Source organism: Dasypus novemcinctus, chromosome 15, assembly GCF_030445035.2.
Source record: "Dasypus novemcinctus isolate mDasNov1 chromosome 15, mDasNov1.1.hap2, whole genome shotgun sequence".
NCBI lineage: Eukaryota > Metazoa > Chordata > Mammalia > Cingulata > Dasypodidae > Dasypus > Dasypus novemcinctus.
Window position 1 is genome coordinate 57,784,410 of NC_080687.1, and position 24,761 is coordinate 57,809,170.

At 36.0% G+C, this 24,761-nt stretch overlaps 1 long non-coding RNA gene across 5 annotated transcripts in view; it reads right to left on the reverse strand.

Moving 5' to 3' along the window:
- The window catches only part of LOC131273428 (uncharacterized), a 206,587-nt gene that overhangs the window by 25,436 nt on the left and 156,390 nt on the right, over positions 1-24,761 (reverse strand). For 3 of the 5 annotated variants that reach the window (XR_011645823.1, XR_009180635.2, XR_011645822.1), the window contains one exon: positions 12,052-13,558. The exons of the other annotated variants lie outside the window; for them this stretch is intronic. This is a non-coding gene — a long non-coding RNA (uncharacterized lncRNA). Of the gene's footprint in view, positions 1-12,051; positions 13,559-24,761 lie in introns of those variants that run through there. 5 annotated transcript variants of the gene reach the window in all.

A 24,761-nucleotide genomic window follows, 5' to 3' on the forward strand; every position in this document is an offset into this window, starting at 1 on the left:
GATTTAGGATTTAGGATTTAGATTTAGATTAAAATAAATGCAGAAATCTCCCCTCCCCCAAAATTCCATAGGCAAAAGAAAGAACTGAAATTTCACTATTGAATGAAACTGTCAAAAAGATAATTAATGCACATTCAGATGTTCTGAATGTGTTTAATTAGAATGATGATAAAGCACTCGCAGATATAGATAGAACTAGGTAGCAGCAGTATCTTGTTCCTCTGCCAGAAAACAGCAGCAGCTAGAGGTCTGGGTTGGAAGTGGCAAATGAGGCATTAAACTTTCCTTACTTTAGCTGGGGGAGAGGAGTTATTGTAAGCAAGTCAGCTTTTAGAAGGATGAGAGATCAAAAGAGTCCATAGCATGGTAATGAAGAGCATGGAAGCATGGGCTTTTCTCTCAGATCTCCATTGAATCCTGGCTCTGCCCTAGGAACCCTGAGCACATTGTCTAAACTCTCTAGATCTTATTTCTTTCACTTTAAACTGTGTATCTCTGGTCTTGTGCTGATTAAATAAAACAGTGGATACCTGAAAGGTATTCCCTGTTGTTGGGTATAAGAAAGAGTCTCAGATTCAGAAAGGTGAAGCAAGGACAAACATATTCATGTACAAAAACAGGTCAACAACCTAAGAACCAAGAAGTAGATTGTAGTGAATAAGTAGAAGAGCTAAGTTGCCAGATGCCAGAAAAATAGTCAATTCAAATACAGGAGATTAAGAAAAGTAAAGGGAGGGGGACCCACAACATCAGACCAGAGGCCAGTATGTCACAGTGAACAAACCTATATGCATCAGCTCCATCCCAACAGGGCAGAAAGTGATTTGAGGTGGGAATTGAATTGGACCTATGCAACTTCCCAGTGAAGTAAGACAAAAAAGAAAAAAGTAGTCTAGATAAAGTGCAAATAGCAGGGGCAGGACATTGTGGAACATATTGATCGTGAAATCAACTTAGGTGAATAATAAAGCTTCAGCTGAAAATAGAAAATGATATTCCAAAGATAAGTGAACCACCATGGGTGCATGATTTGAGTGATACATGCCATTGAAAGGACTAATACCTATGCAACCACTTGCTCAGAAGGGGCCTAGAAGAGAAAATGTAGAAACTTCTGAGTATATAGCAATTATTTTCAAAACTTGCAGTTTAGATATATTCTGTGTAATAGATATTACAAAAAGGTATCAGCTCAGTCACTCAGTCTCTAAGCAATGTCATCTAGTCTCATGGATTTATATTAGTTTCTTACTGCACCTGTAACAAATTACCACAAATTTAGCCACATAAATCAACACAAATTTATTCTCTTACAGTTCTTTAGGTCAGAAGTCTCACTGGACTAAAGTCAAGGTGTTGGTAGGGCTGTGTTCCTTCTGGGGGCTCCAGGGGGAAATCTGTTTGCTTACCTTTTCCAGCTTCTAGATGCCACCCACATTCCTGGCACATGGCCCCTTCTCCCATATTCAAAGTCAGCAGCGAAGCATCTCTCTGACTCTGGCTCTCATGTGTTCCCCCTTATAAGGATTCACGTGATTAATTCGGGTCCACTGCAATAGTCCAGAATAATCTCCCCATTTCAAGATCCTTCACTTAGATCTGCAAAATCCTTTTTGCTACACAATGTAACATATTGTCAGGATTCTGGGATTAAGATGTGGACATCTTTGGAGGTCCATTATTCTCCCTACCACAGTTTTAAATACCATATGTTCTGACACCTGTCAAATGTGTATCTTAAGCTTGGACCACACACCTGAACTCCAGAATCTGGATTTCTAATTGGCATCTTAAATTCAACACATCCAAAGTCAAACTGCTGAGTTCTACTTAGCTCCCTACCTCCAGAAAATCCTGTCCTTCCTGTAGCTTTTCACTTCTCAATCCATAGCATATACATTATTTCTCTTGCTCAGGCCAAAATCTTGAAGCCATCCTTGACTTCTCTTTTTATCTCACATTCTATATTTGATAGACATGCTCACTATCTCTGTATGACCTTACAAACATCCTTTCACACAAATGTTCATAGTAGCTTTACTGGTAATACCCCGACTTAGAAATACCCCAAATGTCTATCAACAGCTGAATGGATAAATAAATGGTGGTTTATCAGTACAATGGAATACTACTCATAAATAAAAAGGAATAAATTATTGATGCACATAACAACATGGCTGAAGCTCAAAACGATTACGCTAAGTGAAAGAAGGCAGGTATGAAAAAGCATAAACTATGTCTATTTATTAAAATTTTAGAAAATTCAAACTAATATATAGGACAGAAAACTTATCAGTAGCTGCCTACATATGGGAATTGAGGTGGTAGATAGACAAAAGAGGGAAGGACTACAAAGGGCCAAAAGGAAACTTTTTGGGCTTATAGATATGTTCACCATCTTGACCAAAATGATGGTTTCACAGGTGCAAATTATATCATATTCTGCACTTTTAAGTATGTGCAATTTATTGTCAGTTATAACTCAATATTTCTGTTAAAAACTTATTTTTCACTATTAAGAGAATGTCTTCTTTTTAAATTTTGAGGTTACCTTTTGGCACATGGGAAGTTATTTTTTAAAGTGATTAGAAATTGGAGTAACTATTGAAATTTTTCAAAGAATGAAAACATTAAAATGACTAAAATTGTCATGATTTCAGTTTTGTTATTTTGCAGTGTTCTTCTTCAGGAAGTATGGTTTTATCTCAAAGAAAAGAGGATAGACTAAAATGTGACAAGATTATAGTTTTTTTGAGTATGGAAACTATTCTCTGGAAATGATAGTTCTTCATGTAATTTTTACAAAATATATTATACACTTCCTTTTTCTGCAAAGTGACAGAAAATCTGAAAAAAGACAGAAATCACAAAACTCCCGTTACCGAACACCTAGAAACTCTGGCTAAATTACCACCGGCATCCTTTAAGATGCAAGATGGGCTTAGAAGTAAATAAGGGGAAGCTTTTACATATCAAAAATAATAAGAGAACTGAGCATTAAGGTGGCACCTTTGACGATCTTCTAAGATTCCATGCTTATGGGGTAATGTCTTCCATGGGTTGAGGATTTGAAATTTTAATAATCATGTGATTTGGGAAGCCCACGCTGAAAAATTAACATTAAAAATTGATAGAAAGTCAGTGATAATTTTGGGGTGACTGGCAGAAGCAAACTCCTCTGGAAGGACAGACCTTTAGATAGGGATTTTCAGAGATAAATCTGCTTGAGATAAATTCACAATCCAGAGTCACAGAATACACAAAGAAACAGTCCATATGAACAAGAGACAGCAAACACATTAGTATTCTTTGGTCATCCACCATCATGAAAGCCAAATAGTAGAACTCTGTGATGTAAATTATGAAATGGATATATTAAAGTTGATTAAAGATATAATAGAAGGAAAAAAATATTTAATACAACAATATATTATTAAGAAAAAGCAAAAGGAAAGAAAATCAAATTTAGGAATCAAATGATACTTCTGGAAATAAAATATATATATATTTATTGAAATTTAAAGCCAAACGAATGGGTTAAGTGTAGATTTAACACAGCTGAAGAGAAAAGTATTGAAATAGAAGATACATCTGAAGAAATTAAGGAAAGTATGAGAGAGAAAGAGACAGAGGGTAGAATGAGAAAGTTCAACATATACCTAATGGTATTTTCAGTAAAAAAGAATAGAAAGCATGTCAGAGAAGCAAAACCTGAATAGGTAGAAATGGAATTTCCCATAGTAATGAAAGACATGATCATCAGATTCCAAAAACATGTTTAATCCCAAGTAGGATAAATATAATTAGTCCAACCCAGATATTCTGCAGTAAAATTGCTCAATACCAAAGAGAAAGAGACTTAGAAGCAATCAGAAAGAAAGAGATTATCAACATAGATAAGATATTTAGAAGCAAGACAACAAATACTGATTTGATTGATCTTTAAGATGTGTTTAACTGTGAGACTATTTAACTAATAATGTGGATGTGATTTATCATCCAGTATTAAGTTCTTAGTCATTGAATCTTGTGTTAAAAAATAGGAAAGAGGGAAACTGCAGATTTCATTATAGTTTCCTTGATTGGTAAGCTCTCCAAGTGATGCTGTAATAAACTCTGATTATGCCTCTTGATAGTGGATCTGAAGCATTTCTCTTGGGCTTTAATTTGCTAAAGCTGCACACATATGTTAAAAAAAAATAACCACAGATTATTTTGGGTGAGTTATAGATGCAGAATTATTGCTTATGTAATTTCTTAAGGAATTAAGTTCTTAATGCTTAGAAGGCTAGCATTGTTTGCACAAAAAGTTGGTGATTCTCTCTCCCAAATAGTAATGAAATTACTTGTTTTGAGTTAATTTGTTACACCATCTCAAAATAAAAACTGAAAAAGTCCCTTTGTTTCTATTTATTTTTTAATGCTTTTCTATACGTACCCTTGATAAGAGATTTTGAAGAAATCATGAAGATGATAAAAGCATTTGAATGCTACAGAAGTGTAAAAAAAGTTCAGTTTAGAAGAACATTTGTTTTTACATTAAATGTTTCTTTGAAATCAGATAGTTTTATAAATAAAGTTCATAATATTAAAAAAATTTTTAATGCTATGGCAAAATAAATCACAAAATAATAGAATTTGATGATGCTGCATTATAGCTGGCATTTTAAGAAATGAGATAGTCTAGGTGAATAAACATTTCAGAAAAGTGAAATATTCCTTTAAATACAACAGAGTTTTAAATTGTGGCTAAATTACATAAACTGTATATATATATATATATATATAAATTATATATTACATATAAACTCCTGGCTTAATATCCATAGCATAGTAACTTTTTCTTGAAAACTCAAGGAGTGTGCCATAATTGTAATTTACAAAACACTGGTAGGGAAGGTTTTACTTCAGGGTAATAAACCAATTACAAAAGTTAACTATTTTCACCAAATCCCCAGGATATGTCAGTAAAGATATAAAAAAGGAAATAAATTCATAGCAGTGCTGAGAGAGGGAGGAGACCCCATCAGCATACCATAGACATGACAAATTACCAGAAGAGAGAAAACATATGGGTATCTTATTTCCAGCTAGCCAGAGGGGAGGAAGTCCAGAATGCTCAGTCCAGGAAAAGACAAAGCAGATGTGGAAACATTTATTCCTACAGAGGTAACAGGTTTAGAATTTAAGAAGGAAAAGCAGTAAAGTGACCAGAGTATTAATAAAAAGTCTACATAAAACAGCTGGGCCAGATCTTAACTTTCCTGTACACATACAGAAACACGGCAGCAAAAGGGTTGGCATCAGACCAACTTACTAAAGAAATTAAATCATCTTCAGGGGGAGTGCTAGTATGGAGGTCATCCCCTAGGAGTAAGGTTCCCCTCATGTTGACATTTGGTATGGGGGGTTCTGTATTGTTGCCTTCTCACCACCCATGCTCACAATGTAAAGGTAGTGTGCCACACCTGTAAACACAGAATCCATCATTGGTCCTCTGGTACAGCAAAAGCTATAATGTATAATGTAATCGTTGAGAAAGTCCACACCAGCTACCCATCACAAACATTCAAGTACTTCATGTGTAAATATAAATGAACTACAAAGGATCACCAGATATCTGAGTCAAGCCAATATCATAAGCATGCAGGATATAGATAGACATGCAGACTCATGAAGTATGGAGGAAGCACAGATAATTCACAAACCACAAGGGAATTCATAAAAGGTGTTATTGTTATCCCCAGAGAGATCACCAAACAAGATGAGTGCAAATGACCCATACAAATTTCAGAACACTGTAGTAGTAAGAAGAGCCTAACACATGCAAGAGAGAGAGAACAGGTTACCCACAAAGGAGTCAGAATAAAACAAGTACTAAACAGCCCATCAGCAATGACGACAATGCTGGAAGATAGTGAAACAATACCAAAAATATTTTCAGAAAGAAAAGATTTAAACCTGTGTTTTAGTTTGCCAAAGCCTGCCATTGCAAAATACCAGATATGGGTTGGCTTTACAATAGGAATGTATTAGGGTAAAAGCTACTACTTCCCAGGTTGTGAAAATATCCAAATCAAGGCATCATCAGAGATGCTGTTTCACCGAGGTCAGCTGCTGTCAGTCATGGAGTCCTGCCATGTGGCAAGACAAAATGGAGGCTGATCTCTGCCAAGGTCTCTGCCTTCCCCCCAGGTTCACTTTCTCCCCCAGCTCAACTGTGGACAATCAGGTACATAGTCTCTTCCTTCTCCTGGGCTCAGGCTCCTCGTCATGTTCCAGCGTCCCGTCTCTCTCTCTGTTTTTTAGGATGTATCTGTCTTTCTACCACTCTAGGCAATCCTGGAGTCTTCTCTCACACATGGCAGGGTAAAACAGAGCTGTCTTTCTCTGTGTGTGTTTTTGCAAAGGGCAGAGACCAAACCAGGGTCATGCTTCACTGACATAGTCCAATCAAAGGCCCTGAAACTATCTAATCAAAAGTGATCTAATAGAGGAGTGGATCTAGTTCAGTGGTTGAGTGCCTGCTTTCCATGTAGAGATCCCAGGTTCAATCCCTGGTACTTCCTAAAAATTTTTTCTTCTTAAAGTGATCTAATAAAAACCTCTCTTAACTGAATCTAATACAATCAAAGGGTCCCATCCCACAGGAATGGATTAGCTGAGCACATGAGCTTTTCTGGTATTCACAAAAGTTTCAACCTATAATTCTATACCTAGACAAACTATCAATAAAGACAAGTTCATATACACAAGTACTTGGAACATTTATCCATCACACAACCTTTCTGGAGGGGGGTATGGAGACCTAATTGAATAGGAATCCAAAAATCAGAAGACATGAAATCTAAAATTTAGATTTTAGTGGGCTTAACCCAGGAGAGGAATGACCACAAATTCATGGATGGCAGCCTCTAGTTAGACCTAGAAAACAATCTTTTCAAATTGAACAGCAGTCAATAACAAGGAAAGCCAATTCATTTAAATAGTTAATATGAAGAGAAAGTGAATTATCTTATTATTAAAGTGAAAGTATATGTTTCTTCTCTTGATAAGGAAAAAGAAAAAGAGAATTAAAGACTCCAAAGAAGGAAAATAAAAAACAGCTAACAAGTAAATCATGGTCCATATATAAGGCAAACAGCTGTGGAATGGTTTTGAACAACTGATGAAGTGTAAGAGAAAAGATTTCATTTGACATTGACTCTAAATAGTCTCCTTTGAATGGCACAACTTTTGTGATGAATAATTTGATTCCTTTTTTCTTAAAATCTAGTTATTAATAACACTATCAAATAGTTATTGTTTTTCAGTTTTAAACATAAACCTGTAGTCAAAGCACAGAAGACTAGATAATACAGAGCAGAAATGTAAAATTCCTAAATGTTAGCAATGTAAATGTAAAGATACAACTGAGAGATGCAAGGATTTAGGAATGGCAGGATGAGGTATAAAAGAAGAGAAAGAGTAAATGGTCTGAAGTTGATAGATCAAGAGACAGAAGCTTAAGAAATTATGATGGTAAAACTATAAGGGAATCTAATAGAATAAATTAAATAGCACAGAAAAAATAGCAAAAAATATGGTAAGGGTAGGAGAAAGGTAAGAGTAACTATAATCAGCTAATTTATTCCTCTTTCATAAAGGGAATTGCTTTCCCAATTAAATCAAAATAGTATTGGTAATAAATGTATACTCCTAGAGAGGATTACAACCTTGAGCTAATATTTTAAAATTTCATTTACAACCAAATGTTAAAATATTTAAATATATTAATGATAGAAACATTTTCAAAGAAATTATAGCACATATTTGTTTTAAGATAAAATGGCTTTTCAAGACAATCTATAGTTAATAAGGTTTTTTAAATTTAAGGTATTACATTAATTTTTTGAAAACCAGAAGTCTGCCTTCTTCACTTACTATCTGTATACTCCTAAATGTGTTATTTACCTCTGAATCTCAATTTTCTCAAAATCCGATAAAATAAGTCTAATAACATCTTCCAGGGTTGTTGGGATGATTAAATGAGATAACTTAAATTGCATAGCCCTTGCTAGATACTCAAAGTTGCTAGTTTATTAGTGTCAACATCTGCATAATAAATACCTGGCTATATATAAGAAGACACTCTAAGAATGGAGAAATTGCAGATTTTTTTTTTTTTAACAAAGACCTCAGCACACAATCTGTCTCTGAAATCTTGTGTGTGACTTAGGACATGGAGTTTAGCCTTTTCAAATCTATAATCTCACATTTGAACTTTGGGACTAGTAATCTAGTTCAAAACTATCATCGGAGTATAGTAAGGTATTTGGGCTACTTTTACCTATATAAGATTATCCCAGGAAGTGAAACATTGTAACTGGAATTGCTTTTTTCTTCTACGCACTTTATGAATATCAGCAGAAATCCAAGACCATCTCCTTCTAAGGAGCAGAATATTCCTATTTCCCAGGCTTCCTTGTACCTAGGGTGAGGTATGTTACCTTGACTCCACCAATCCGATCATTAGACTTTGATTTGATAGCTGGGACAAAGAGAAAAGAATATGGGGAGTTCACATTGTCTCTCCCTGGCAGTGACTACAATGACAGTGACTATAAACTCAAATTCCTGAAGCATTAGTAGCAGCAGTGCAAAATGGCAGATCTGGTGCTCAGAGTAGGTAAGAGCAGCCATTTACTCACAACCAGTTTTATGGTTTGATTTTGGGTGTTATACCTGGAAATTTAGCCTTGAGCTGTATACTAAATGGATCCCATTTACTTTTTATTTTTATTATTTTACCTAAGTAAATTAAGTTAGTAGATTATGGGAACACAATAGATACAGTGTAGATGGATTTCAACAAGCCAGTGGATGAAGTTCTTTCTGAGCAGCCTATAAACAAGATAGAGATACGTAGCTTGTATGATGGTGCACTTAGGAAATCTGCAATTGGCTAAAAGATTATTCAATAAGGGATAAATTAATGGATTCATAGTAACTAAAATGAAATTTCTGGAGGCTTACCACTAGGCTTTAACCCAATGCTTGTCCTAATTAAGAGTTTTATCAATGATGTAGGAGAAAGTATTAAAGGTCTGCTGGTGAAATTTTCTGGATGACACAAAGCAAGGAGCAAAAGTCAATATAGCAGTTTACTTTTGTTTGTTTCCAGAGACTAGCGTAATCCTTGACACATAATAGTTCCTCAATAAATTTTTGTTGCATGAATGACTAAAAGAAAAGATAAATTATATGACCTCATTTAGGTATACTGTTTATCTTTTCAAATAAAATTAATACATATACGCTCTTAAACAGAGAGCACTGGGATCCATTAGTGAAGTCAACCATGGGCATGGAGACGGGAATGCAGGGATATGTGCTGTATATTTGTCACATACAGCCTTGATGCCTCTTTATCCCTGTCAGCATCAGATACTATGATTCTAAGATGAATATGTTCTGATATGTGAGTAGTTATATTAGATGTTCTGCCTAGGGAGATGACTGGATTTTCTAGTTTTTTTTTATACCTCCTGTGTCTTCATATCCACCTAATAAGGAGAGTTGAAATCATCTCAGTGTGGCCACTGGGCATAGACAAACTGGATTCCATTCCAGAGCTGTTAGGCCAAGGATTATGAGCAAAACAAATTAATGTGCATGAGACTCAGTATAACATTATATATTTGCAGGGAATAAGGGAGGCTCATATGATCCATATGCAATAGAATAATTCTAGATAGCTCTGAAAGCTCCAGGGTAGACTTCACTAATATATTATATCAAACATTGTGGTTTGAAAAATACGAATATTGCAGCAGACCATAAATTCTCTCCACCACCCTAAAACCTGATGTCAACTTGACCTGACAGCTACGACTGTGCTGGGCTGAATGTTGCTTCGATATGTTTTTATACCTATATATATAGCCTTCTTTGCCTATGAACCATTCAGTCTCTGTGGCATCCAGCTATGGATTGGGTTAAGCAAGCAGCTTGCCTTAATTAGTTATACTAACAGAGTTCAGAGTCTGTAACTTTGTAATAGTCTTTTCAAACCCTCATTACTATATGTGGACTAATATATTTGCCATGCCATGAGATACTTCAATGAGTTGATATATGTAAAGTGCTTAGGATAGTTTTTGGCACATAGTCAATATGGTGGCTTAGAGTTACATACTCCAGAAAAACATGTTATTAATCTTAACTCATCCCTGTGGGTGTGAACCTATTATAAATAAGATCTTTTGATGAGGCTACTTCAGTTAAGAGGTGGCCCAACTAAATCAGGATGGGTCTTCATCCTTTTACTGGAGGTCTTATAGAGAAAGTCACACAGAGAGAAGACACAGGGAGTACCCCAAAAAAGACATCGCAATGTGCATTGCCATGTGGGCAGAAACCAGGAACCCCAAAGATTGCCAGCCAGCAAAGATACCAACCCTGGGAGGAAGTAAACCTTCTGGTGTCTGAAACTGTGAGCCCATAAATCCCTGTTGTTTAACAACTCACTGTATGGTATTTGTATATTAGCTAGGAAATTTAAAATGTTCAATAAATATTAATTACTCTATCATCCTCATCCTCATCCTCCTCACTTCACCAGACCTAGCTAAAAAAAAAGACTGAGCCTTACACTCATATGTGTACATGACTTCAAAAGACCAAAAGAAATATAGTAGCTGCAACAGGTGCAGTTCTATTACTAAAGAATCATTAACCTGAAGGGCAGGCGGTATTACTAAAGGAATCACTATATGGCAGGGGGACAATAAAAGAGGAAACAAAAGCTGCAAAGAGACACACATGTATTATAGAAGCTCACCCAGTCCCCTGAACCTAGTAGATGTTGACTGAATAAACGGGTGTGGGTTTATTGGTTAGTTAGTGCATAAAGAATAGAAAGAGCGCTGAGAATATATTGTGTATATATGTAAAAATGAAGCAGATTGTGTAAGATTGTCTTAACTTGAGTAGTTAGTGAGTATTGGGAAACAGGAATAGAGGGGAAAGAGAAAATCAATGGATCAAATTTAACGTATAATTGTGAATGCCAAGCTAATGAATTTAAACTTGAACCTTGATTCTTAAGGGAAAGAGATGGCGTAATGAGAGTGACGTTTTAAGAAGAAAATGGAATCCTTGGTAAGACCTTACTTAGTAAGAGACAAGTTCGTGAGGATGCTACTGAAGTGATTCTCTTATGTGATAAGGATATTGATAAGTTGAAATAAAGTCCAGATATAAAAGTCCTTATTACATCAAACTTTAAATGAGTGATAATTCAATTTCCATAATTTCATTAATTTCATTAATTTTCAAATCCATGCCATATGTATTATTTTCAAGCACTTATAATTTGAATGAGACATGCTCTGTTCTGATGGAATAGCAAAGATGTCTTAACTAAACTGGACATTTGACTGGAGGTGTGTATCACACTTCTTGTTTTTTTTTTTTTTTTTTTAAGATTTATTTATTTATTTAATTTCCCCCCCTCCCCTGGTTGTCTGTTCTTGGTGTCTATTTGCTGCGTCTTGTTTCTTTGTCCGCTTCTGTTGTCGTCAGCGGCACGGGAAGTGTGGGCGGCGCCATTCCCGGGCAGGCTGCTCTTTCTTTTCACGCTGGGCGGCTTTCCTCATGGGCGCACTCCTTGCGCGTGGGGCTCCCCCACGCGGGGGACACCCTTGCGTGGCGCGGCACTCCTTGCGCGCATGAGCGCTGCGCATGGCCAGCTCCACACGGGTCAAGGAGGCCCGGGGTTTGAACCGCGGACCTCCCATATGGTAGACGGACGCCCTAACCACTGGGCCAAAGTCCGTTTCCCTGTATCACACTTCTTAGAGGGGAAACGTATTAGAGTTTAAGGAATCTTAGAGGTCAGCCATTCCGACTCTACTATGTGGCATGTAGGGAAAACAGTTCAACTTGATATGACAATTTCAGAAAGTCATGAGTAAAAAGAATGTTTTTTTTACTGTGTTTTTATTTATATCAGAAACTATGTTTTTTCAGTAATAACAAATGAAACATATTTTTGATGTTACAGTTAATTTTTACATCTCTCTGTAATAATTCTTTTGGTGCTATTACATGGTAAGCTCTTTTTAGACAAAGTTTTACTTCTCAAGACATAAACATTTATATTCAATATTTTCAGATTTAAATCCCTTCCTCATATTACATATTGAAATTAGACTCCATTTCTGTCTTGCTGTAAGTCCACATGATAATATTTACTACTAAACTGGCTCTTCCTATGACTGTGCTCACAGAGTCAGCTTTCTGTATCTAAAACAAGGAGAGACTCCTTATATTTGAGAAATTAACCCATTGAATACATAGCCAGTTTTGATCAAGACAAATGTGTTGTATGTTGTATCTAGAAATGAAAGTTGTCAAGCACAGAAAGCTTATTTGTTTATGTATGTTTGTTTTTGTGCAGCTTGCAATCTAAATTACTTAAATGCAAAGAGGAAATTTTCTTTTTATATAGTGTTTATCTATAATTAACGACCCAGAAAAGAGATGTTAAATGATGCATTTATTTATTGTAGATTAATATTACACTAAATGTCAGCCATTAGCATCGTTTCAAGTTTTAAATAATTTTATACCATGCCAATAAAAATAATTTCAAATTTTCCATTCCATTTAGATGCTTCTAAAGATGGCTTTCTTTGCATATGAGCTGCACTTGCCTTTCCTAGAATTTAAATTCACACAATCTTTTGTATTTTCCCTTCACTCCTGGACACTACACTCTTCTGATTTCCTCCAAACTCAGTAGCCACTACTTCTCATTCTCCTTTGTTGGACTCTCTCATCAACCTTACTTCTTCATTTGACATGTCCCATGGTCCATCTCTCGGACTTCCTTTCTTTTCTATCTCCCTTACTCCTTTGGTAATTCATCCAAATCATGGCTTTAAGTACTATCTATATACTGGTGACCCCTGAATGTTATTTCTATCATAGACCTCTCTCTGAACACAGACTCAGAGATTCGATACCACTTACATGTCTACTGTGCATTTCAAATTCAACATGTCCAAAGGGCAATTCCTGATATTCCCTCTAAGTACTACTCTTGCCACAGTCTTTCTCATTTCAGCTGACAGTGCTTCTAATTTTTTCCTTTGTTTATTCCAGGAGTCAACAAATTTTCTGTAAAGGTTCAGATGGCAAATATTTTAGGCTTTGTGCAACATATATGGTCTCTGATGCATTTTCTTCTTTGCTGTTGTTATTGAAGGGTTTTTTGACTCTTTAAAAATGTGAAAACCATTCTTAGCTCCAGAACCATACAAAAGCAGGCCATGAACCAGATTTGACCTTTAAGCTTTTGTTTGCTAATTCCTGGTTTAGTCCAAAAATAATGGAGTCATCACTAATTTTTCAATTTATTTCACAACGCACATCCAAACCATCAGCAGAATATATTCAAAATTCTGCCACTTCTCACCACTTTCTCTGCTAACATCTGATTTGAGCCATCATCCTCTTTCACTTGTATTATTGCACAAGCCTTCTCCTTGACCTTCTTGCTTCCATACTGCCCCTTTTAAGAAGAACAGCAAGAATGATTACATTAAAATCTAGTAAAAATTCAAGTTCACACAACGTCCTACAGTTGCATACAAAGTCAGCAATTTTTTTACTGAAAAGAGCCAGAGAGTAAATGTTTCAGACTTTGCAGGCCACACAGTCTCCATTATACCTACTCAATTCTGCAGTTGCTTGTAGCATGAGAGCAGTCCATAGACAATAAAGAAGAAAATGATCAAGGCTATGTTCAAATAAAAATTTACTTACAAAAACAAGTATTGGGCCAGATCTGGAGAGTGAACAAGTGTTTGCTGACTCCTGTCTAATACGATCTCATCCCCTATTGACTCTCTGATCACATTTCTGCTACTTTCTCCCTCACAATTTCAGGTCACTGGTCTCCTTCTACTGGGACAAGCCATTCACGAACATGGCTCAGGCCTTTGCACTTGCCATTCCCCTGCCTGAAGCACTTTCTCAAATGTTCAAAGCATTTATTTCTCCTCCTTCTTCAAGTATTTACTTAGGTCAACTTTTCAGTGACCAACATGATAAAAGTGGACACATCCCCTCAATATTCCTATCCTCTTTCTTGCTTTTCTTTTTCCATAGTGCTAAATATTCCACACCCATACTGTATACTGTACCATTTATTTTGTTTATTGTCTAGAGTAAGGTTCTAGGTTGTCTGAGATTTTTTCCTCTTTTATTTACTGTTATATCCTCTGTGCCTGATATGATTTAAGCATTCAATAAATATTTGTTGAATCATTTAACTATTCAGGCGAGGATATTCATTTCAACACATTTCAGCGTTTATCAATTGTTCATATGGATTGGGTCAATAATAACATGGATAGACCAGGTTCTTTATGTACCACTGGCACCACTGAAAGCCAGGTAGAATAACATTCCTGGTTTAAAAGATTATACTTAAACAACACACTATTAAAGAATCAGTGGGTCAAAGAAGAAATTGCAAGGGAAATAAAAAATGCCTCAAGATGAATGAAAACGAGAACACTATATATAAGAACCTATGGGATGCAGTAAAGGCAGGGATGAGAGAGAAATTTGTAACCCTCAATGCTTACATTGATAAAGAAGAAAGAACTAAAATCAATGACCTAACTAAACAGTTGGAAGAACTAGAAAAAGAACAGCAAAGCTGTGCCAAAACCAAGCAGAAGGAATGAAATAACAAAAAATCAGAGCAGAAAATAAACTGAGAGCAACAAAAAAAATAGGGTTAACAAAACCAAAAGTTGTTTCCTTGAGAAGATCAACAAAATTGAAAAACCTTTAACTAGATTGACAAAAAAAAAGTGAATATGCAAATAAATAAAATCAGAAATTAAAATGGGGACAATACAACTGACCCCAAAAGAATAAAAGAGATAAGCAGATAACATGAACAACTGTACACCAACAAACTAGACAATGTAGATGAAATGGAAAAATTCCTAGGAACATCCAAAAACCTACACTACCCCAGAAGAAATAGAATACCTCAACATACCAACCAATCACAAGGAAAGAGATTGAAACAGCCATCAAACAACTCCACAAAATGAAAAGTCCAGGACCAGAGGGCTTCAGAGGTGAACTCTACCAAGCATTCAAAGAAGATTTAATACCAATCATACTCAAACTCTTCCAAAAACTTGAACACGAAGAAATGTAACCAAGCTCATAATATGCAGCCAATACCATCCAAATAAATTATTTTTAAAAAAAGAAAATTAGAGACCCATTTCATTAATGACTATGAATGTTAAAATCCTTAACAAAATACTCGCTAGTCAAATCCAACACATTAAAGAATTATTCATGATCAAGTCGGGCTTGATAGCAGGCATGCAAAGGTAGTTCAACATAAGAAAATCAGTATAATACATCATTAAGAAATCAAAGAAGAAAAATCACATGATCATCTTGATTGGTGCAGAAAAAGCATTTGACAAAATCCAGCATTCTTTTTTGATAAAAACACTCCAAGAGATGGGAATTGAAGGAAATGTCCTTAACATGATAAAGGGCATATATGAAAAACAATATCATATATTGTAATCAATGGTGAAAGATAGAATTCTTTCCTGTTGAGACTGGGAACAAGACAAGGAAGCCCACTGTCACCACTGTTGTGGTTCTAGCTAGATCAATTAGGCAAGAAAAAGAAAAAAAAAAAGCATCCAAATTGGAAAGGAAGAAGTAAAACTTTCATTATTCACAGATGATATGATCCTATACCTAGAAAACCCTGAAAAATCTACAACAAAGCTGCTAGAACAAATGAAGAAATTCAGTAGAGTGGCAGGATACAAGATTAATACACAAAAATCAGTGGTGCTTCTATACACTAGTAATGAGCAATCTGAGGAGGAAGTTAGGGGAAAAATCCACTTACAATAGTGACAAAAAGAATTAAATATTTAGGAATAAACTTAAACAAGGACATAAAGCACTTGTATTCAGAAAACTATAAAGCATTGCTAAAAGAAATAAAAGACCTAAATAAATGGAAGAACATTCTGTGTTCATGGATAGAAAGACTAAATATTGTTAAAATGTCAATTCTGCCCAAATTTATATACAAGTCAATGCCATCCCAATAAAAATTCCAAGTCTTCTTTAGAGAAATGGAAAACACAACTATCAAATTTCTTTGAAGAGTAAGGGGCCCCAAATAGCGAGAAACATCTTAAAAAGGAAGACCAATGTGGCAGACACATACTTCCAGACTTTAAATCATATAACATAGCAACAGTGCTAAAAACAGCATGGTCTGGCATAAAGATAGACATGTAGACCAATGGAACCAAACTGATGGTTCAGAAACAGACCCTCTCTTCTATGGTCAAGTCATTTTTGACAAGGCTGTCAAAAATATCCAGTTCTGGAGCAGATGTGGCTCAAGCAGTTGAGCACCCACCTCCTACACAGGAGGTCCTTCCTGGGTTCAGTTCTTGGTGCCTCAAAAAAAAAAAAAAAAAAAAATACAAGCAAAGCAAACAGTAAAACCAACTCAGGGAAGCCAATGGGGCTCAGTGGTTGAGTGCTGGTTTCCCACATACAAGGTCCTGGGTTCAATCCCCAGCCCCTGGTACCATACACACACACAAATAAAAGCCCAGTTGGGGCAGAACACTCTATTCAACAAAAGAGCAGGGAGAACTGGATAAACATTCCCAAAAGAAAGAAAGAGGACCCCTACTTCACACCTTATACAAAATTAACTCAAAATAGATCAAAGACTTAAATATAAAAGCAAGAACCATAAAACTCCTAGAAGAAAATGTAGGAAAACATCTTCAAGACATGGTGGTAGTTGGTGGTTTCTTAAACCTTATACCAAAAGCACAAGCAACAAAAGAAAAAATGGATAAAAAGGACCTCCTCACACTTAAACACTTCTGTGCTTCAAAGTACTTTGTCAAGAAGGTGAAAAGGCAGCCCACTCAGTGGGAGAAAATATTTGAAAACCACGTATCTGATAAGGGTTTGATTTCCATGCTATATAAAGAGATCATACAACTCAACAATAAAAGAGCAAGCAATCGAATTAAAAATTGGGCAAAAGACTTAACAGACATTTCTCCCAAGAGGAAAGACAAATGGTGAAAAAGTACATGAGAAAAATGTTCAATCAATGTCACTAGCTCTTAGGGAAATGCAAATCAAAAGTCACACCTCATAGAATGGCCAATATCTGTTTTTTGTTGTTGTTGTTGTTTGTTTTTTAGGAGGTACCAGGGATTGAACCCAGGACTTGATACACACAAAGTAGATGCTCAACCACTGAGCCATACCCGCTCCCCTAGAATACACATTATTTTTTTAAAAAAAGAAAGAAAAAGCAGAAAACCACAAGTGTAGGAGAGGATGTGGAGAAACAGTTATACTCCTTCACTGTTGGTAGGGATGCAGAACAGTGCAGCCTCTGTGGAAGACAGTTTGGCAGTTCCTCAGTAAGCTAAATATAGAACTGCCATATGATCTGGCAATCCCTCCACTAGAAATATATCCAGAAGAACTGAAAACAGCAATGCAAACAGACCTTTGCACCCTGATACTCATAGCAGCATTATTCACAATTGCAAATAACACAAGTGTCCATCATCAGCAAAATGTGGTATATACATACAATGGAATACTATGCAGCTGTAAGAAAAAATGAAATTGGAATTCATATGATAACATGGATGAATCTTGAGGACTTTATGCTAAGTGAAGTAAGCCAGACACAAAAGGACAAATATTGTATGGTCTCACTAATATGAACTAAATATGAAGAACAAATGCATGGAGTTAAAACCTAGACTGTAGGTTACTAAGGGTTAGGATAAGGACTGAGAAGGGATACTGATGCCTAATGTACGTAGAATTTTCAGTTAGCTTGACTGTCAAAGTATGGAAATGGGTAGAGTTGATGGTAACACATTTTAGTGAATAAAACTAACATGGCTGGTTTATAAATGGGATTGTGGCTGACAGGGGTAGTCAAGGGATTAAGTGTCAATTGAGAGAAAGATAGAGAATAATCTAGGGATTGAATAACAGTGAAACCAGAGTTAGATGAGGATTGTGGTTAATAATACAAATATAAGAATGTTTTTCTATGAACTAGATCAAATGTACATCACTATTACGAAGTGGTAAGAATATAGTGATGAATGGGAAAAGTATTATGAATGCAACTTATAGGCTATAGTTAACAGTAATATTGTAATATTCTTGCATCAATGTCAAATAAGGTACTATATCAACACTAAGGGTCAATAATAGGAGATATGGAATATTTTCTTTTGGACCAAGGAAAATGTTCAAAGGTTTACTGGGGCAATGCCTGTACAACTCTGTGATGAAAGTGAGAGCCACTGAGTGTACACTATGGATAGAATGTACAAGCATGGGACTGTATAACACAGGGAACCACATGGCGGAAGATGGACTATGGATAACAGTACAAATATGAGAGTGCTCGCTCATGAACTATAACAAACGTACAATACTTATACGTAGTGTTAATAAAAGGGGGTGTACGGAAAAAATAACCAAGTGTATGCTAAGGACTATAGGTAGTGGGAATAATCTCATCACATTTTTTCATAATCTGTAACAAAAGTTCCACAACAATGTAAGATACTGGGGGAAGGGTGATGTATGAGAATTCTGCACATTATGCTTTATTGTTTTGTAGGCTCACAACTTCCCTAATAAAATATAAATTAATAAAATTTTTTAAAAGATTAAACTGAGCCATCGAAAGGAGTGCAAACTCCAGCTCTTCTCCCCTCCAGTCACATGATATAGAGGAAGTTATTTCATCTCTCTGTGCCTGAGATTTTTCTTCTATAAAAAGTGGTAGCGCTTGGGTTATCAATAGGGTCTAAGGTAATATACATAAAACGTACTTAACATAGTATGGCACATAAGTCTCAGCGACTTGTAATCATCATCATTACCATCATCACCACTGTCATCACTACCCCATGATATGTATAGTAAGAGAATGGATAGATTAATCCTTTGGGCTTCTTTGTCCTTACTTATACACCTGAACCACTCAGACCAAATTTATCTAAGGCACTGAACTTCTTTTAATTTACACTTTAAAAATAAATAGTCTCTCTCTGCCTGGAGGAACCTGCACCAAATTTTGGTGCATATTACCATCCTTCTCTCCCATTTCTCAGCAAGCTCTGTTCTTTTCCCCCATTTCCCAATAAATTATTTTTACGGGTCTAACTAAAAATAAATAAATAAGAGGGCTGAGCGGGTGTAGCTCAGTGGTTGAACACCTGCTCCACACATGCAAGGTCCAGGGTTCAATTCCCAGTACCTCCTAAAAATAAATAAACAGATGATAGATAGATAATAGATAGATAGACAGATATAGGTAGATAATAAATAGGAAGGTAATGGAATTGCTGTTACATATCTTGATCATGGTGGCGGTGGTTACATGATTGTATGCGTTTGCCTAAATTCACAGAACTAGCTAATATATAGGGTGACTTTTACTGCATACAAGTTATGCCTTATTTAAAAATAGTAAGTGGGAGCATTACTGCAAATATGTGGAACTAATCATAGTTGTCAGAATTAATTAGTTGTTTCCCTGCAATGAGGAGCAAAAACCACAAAGAAAAATGTAATGACATCGGAGATTGCGATTTTCCCCCTTAGTACATAAAAGACATAAAATAATTATGCTTGCCTGCTTCCAGGTCAAAACTATTATTACAAAATCACAACACAAAGCAAAAGAAAAAGAAAAAAATTATGCACCAGCATGCCCCTTTCTTGTCTCTCTCTTAAGGTGCTAAGGGAAGATTGGTAATTGCAATCTTTTATCTAAATATAGTTAAATATATTAAATAGCCTTATTAAATTCATGTATTTTTTTCTAATGGTGACAAATTTCCTCAGCCTTTGCTGTCTGGGACTGTCTTAATTTCATCCTTTTTTTTTAATTAGAGAAGTTTTAACTTTACAAAACAATATACAAAACATACAGGATTCCCATATACCACCCCACCACCACCATCTTGCATTGTTATGGAACATTTGTTACAAATGATGAAAGAACATCACCAAAATAATACTGCTAACTATAGTCCATAGCTTACATTTGTTATATTTTTCCCATAAACCACCCTATTTTTAGCACCATGTATTAGTATTGCATATTTGTTATAGTTCATGAGAGAATGTTCTCATATTTCTACTATTAACCACAGTCCATCATCCACCACGGGGCTCACTGTGTTATATAGTCCCTGTCTTCTACAATCCATTTGAAGTGTTCACTCAGTGGTTCTTAATTTCATCATAGAGTTGTGCTGTCATCACCTCAGTCAATATTAGAACATTTTCATTACTCTAAAAGGAAAAATCCCATACACCCTTATATTCTCCTATTTTTGACCCTTAGCATTGATATAGTACCATTTTTGCCATTTCCAATGCTTTACAAAAATGTGAATTAATTTAAAATAGTTCTTAAATATGATACCACTCAGAAATTTATTTTCATCATTATATGCCAAAATAGCAAGAAAAAATTTTATTTTTAGTGAATTAGACACCCATAGCTAAGAGAAAAGTTTTAGACTTTAATGATATTTTCAGATCTAATGAAATTTACACAAATATGTATCAATGAGGAGAGCAGAAAAATACATTTTTATATATGTTTCTATCTCAAATGGCCAAGTTTCCTCACACATGAAAGCAGCTGTAGTTTCCCTAAGTTTTTCCCTAAGTTTTTGGCAATGCCGAGTGACTGCCATATCAAGAAGCACAAATAAAAACAACAGAAAGTTATTTGCTTTAAAGCTAATAGCCAAACTTTTGTAGAAAAGTTAATATTAATACATACCTTGAAAGAAAAGAAAATCAACAATTGGTATTTTCTAATTCCTGTTTAAGGACTCTAGCCAACAGTACTCAAAGATTTAACTAGGCACTCTAAATAAATACACCAGAAATAGGGACCATGTGAATTGAATTTGAACAGCTGTCTTGAGTGTCTGGACCATAAATGACACTGTCTTTCTAAAACAAAATGTTAAATGGTTAAGTATTTCCAGAGTCTAAGGGAGAAACACAAAGTGAACTAATCTCTTTATAAGCTTTATATATCTGTTGGAATTCCCCAGATATTTCTAAACACCTGCTTCAAGGAAATATCTTCTATGTTTAAGTGGTAAAAAGATTCAAATCAAGGAACAAGGTCACTGTGACATGGGCTTGAGCTCCTAAACTAATGGATATAGAGGGCAATTGGTAAGGGTAGAATTTTTTTCTGGACAAGGCAATCCAAAGGCAATTTAATGAAAAGCAGATGGCAAATTGAAGAGGGAGGGTGTTAGGTTGATGGAAGATTGCAGTTCATTCGCTGTGAACATTATTTGCAAATACCAGATAAAGTATAATTTTTACATTTCAAGCCACTGAGATGAATAAAAAGCAAAGTAGCTTGCAGACAGAACTGCTCTTTCAGATCTAAATCCTAGATACTGATGGATCTAGATACTGATGGATGGATACTGATGATCTATATCATGGATACTGATGGGCTTCACTGCCAATGGCAGAAAGGGCTTAAAAGTGAGCTGGAATGTGCTTCAGTAGAAGTAAGGCCCTAGAATCCCTTTGGGATCTTCTGATTATGAAACTTGGGACATTCGCTAACAGTTGAGTATTGTGCACATTTCTGGTCTCCACCAATTACAATGGACAAGGTGAGTTTGGATAATGGTCAAAGCAAAGCAATACAGATAATTAAAGGGTCAGGAAACAAGGCCTATGGACAAAGGTGGAAGGAACTGGAGCCACTTCATTTAGTTACCCCAGGGCAAGGATTTTGCCTCCAGTCTCTTTTGCTTCCCCTGAGAGGAGTAAGGAAATACACCTGATGAAGAGGTCCTTGGTAAAAGCCTGTGGGTTGGCCTAGGGAAGAAAGCACGAGGAATGACATGGTCACAGTCATCAGATACATGAAGGGTTTGTTGTTGTTGTTTTAATTTTTTTTAAGTAGCCAGCTGTGTCTACCTCCACCCAGTTTTGGAGAAATAATTGGAGGCAAAAATAAGCAGAAAAGCTTAGGGTCCATTTATAGAGTGGCCAACTCAGTCTTATCTGATCTGTAAAAGTTAAATGAATCCTACTTGAATGCAGAGGAAAAAGTGTCCTCTTATAGGGCCATCTGGCTCTACTAGTATCATTACCATAATTATTAATTATGAGAGGCAATAATTATATTGATAAAAATGGTAATAATTTTATTTTCTGCCTGTTAAAGTGGGTTTGTGCTAATGTTAGCTCATCAAAATCCCATTAAATCTGTGTTTTAACCCTGAGCAGAAGAGCTAAGCAACATTCTGCCAGTCATAAGGAAATACACTTGAACCACAAAAATGAAGAGTAAGGATTAATAGGAGATACACAGCTAACCAATCTATGCTCTGTCTTGCTTGAGTTGGGTTAGGCCAACTAATACATGGCCTACTGGTTAACAGTAGAAACTTGGATTATGCAGGATGGGTATGAGTGCTTGTTCTGTCACTCACTAACTCATGGCCTTGGACAAGTTACAAAACCCTCTAAGCATCAGTTTCCTCATCTATAAAATGGAGATAATGACATTTTTTTTTTTTAAGATTTATTTTTTATTTATTTCTCTCCCCTTCCTCCTTCCCCCCTCTGCCGAGTTGTCTGCTTTCTGTGTCCATTCACTGTGTGTTCTTCTGTGTCCGCTCAGATTCTTGTCAGCGGCACCTGGAATCTGTGTCTCTTTTTGTTGCATCATCTTGCTGCATCACCTCTCTATGCATGTGGCACCATTCCTGGGCAGGATGCATTTTTTTCTCACTGGGATGTTCTCTTTATGGGGCGCACTCCTTGCACATGGGATGCACTCCTTGCACATGGGACTCCCCTACTCAAGGGACACCTCTGCGTGGCACAGCACTCTTTGCACCCATCAGCACTGTGCGTGGGCCAGCTCATCACATGGGTCAAGGAGGCCCTGGGTTTGAACCTTGGACCTCCAATGTGGTAGATGGACGCCCTATCTGTTGGGCCAAATCTACTTCCTATGATAGTTTAATATAATGCTATTTATAATAAGAATTTTATAGGACTGTTTCTTTTGGTGATTCTTACTGTAAAGTGATGGCATAATTCAAGAGCAAGACATAAAAAGAACATAACTGGGTTCAGGAATCGAGGTCTCTGATTATAATAGCTAACATTTTTCATGCTTTCTGTGAGACAGAGACTTTCTCAGCACTTATTTATGCATTGTATATTAAATTATTAACAACCTAGGATTATTACTCTGATCCTCATTTTATAGATAAGGGAACTGAGGTACAGTACTTTGCCCAATTTCACATAGGTAGACAGCAGAGCTCATGAGCAAACCCCGTTGTATAACCCCAGAGCCTGTCCTCATAAGCATGAAATTATACCTCCTCTCATGAGCTGGCTTAATTTCAGGATGACCTTAAGAGGATGTGTTAACTGTATGTACTTCATAAAAACATACATAAAAATAATTTCTCTCAGTAAAACTTTCCCTAAGTCTGAGTGACAGTGAGGTCAAGGTTAAATTCTCTAACAAGTACCTAAAATATTACATTTTGTTGATTACATGAAAGAAATAGTCATGTGTTTGAATATTTGAATACAGACACAAGTTGAAGTGATAAGTATATAGTAGATCCAATCCAGCTGATATCTAGTCCAAAATTCTTTTTTTATTTCTTTTTTATTTTTTTAAAGATTGTTTTTATTTATTTATTTCTCTCACCTTCCCCCACTACCCCAGTTGTCTGCTCTCTGTGTCCATTTGCTGTGTGTTCTTCTGTGTCCACTTCTATTCTTGTCAGCAGTACCGGAAATCTGTGTCTCTTTTGGTTGCATCACCTTGCTCTCCAAGTATGTGGCGCCACTCCTGGGCAGGCTGAACTTTCTTATGCACCAGGTGGCTCTCCTTATGGGGCACACTCCTTGAGTTTGGGGCTCACTACACAGGGAACATTCCTTCATGGCACAGCACTCCTTGCATGCATCAGCACTGCATATGGGCCAAGTCCACATGGGTCAAGGAGGCCCTGGGTTTGAACCGTGGACCTCCCATGTGGTAGGTGGATGCTCTATCCATTGAGCCAAGCCTGCTTCCTCAAAATACATTTCTATTAGCACCATATGATGTATGTTATATATGCTGAACAAAACTGTATTGATAAATTGATTTCTAATACCAGGTCTGGCTTGACTATTCCAGGTTTAGTTAGCTCACTACTTCATGAAACAAGCTACTTGTAATGATAGGTAAGTTTTAAGGAGTTAAAAAGATTTTTCTGATACAAACCAGACTGGCTTTCAAATGACAGAGAAATAACTTATATTGGACTAAACTTTCCCCAGATAACAATAGTAAACTCTAACAAAATATAAATATAAAAAGCATTATTTGAAGTTACTAGAAAGTAACCAAAAGCAGGCAAAAAGTGATAGGGGGATTGGGAAGTTTTAAAAAAGGGAACTATAAGGGTAAAATTTACATTTATATGGGCACACTTATATCTACTTGGGAACATTTGACAGGGAGAGTCTAGAACTTAAGTAGAAAAACCACAGTCTCATTAGCTTCAGGAGATTGCTGTTAGAGAGGTTGGAAAGTAGGGAGAATATATCAGAAA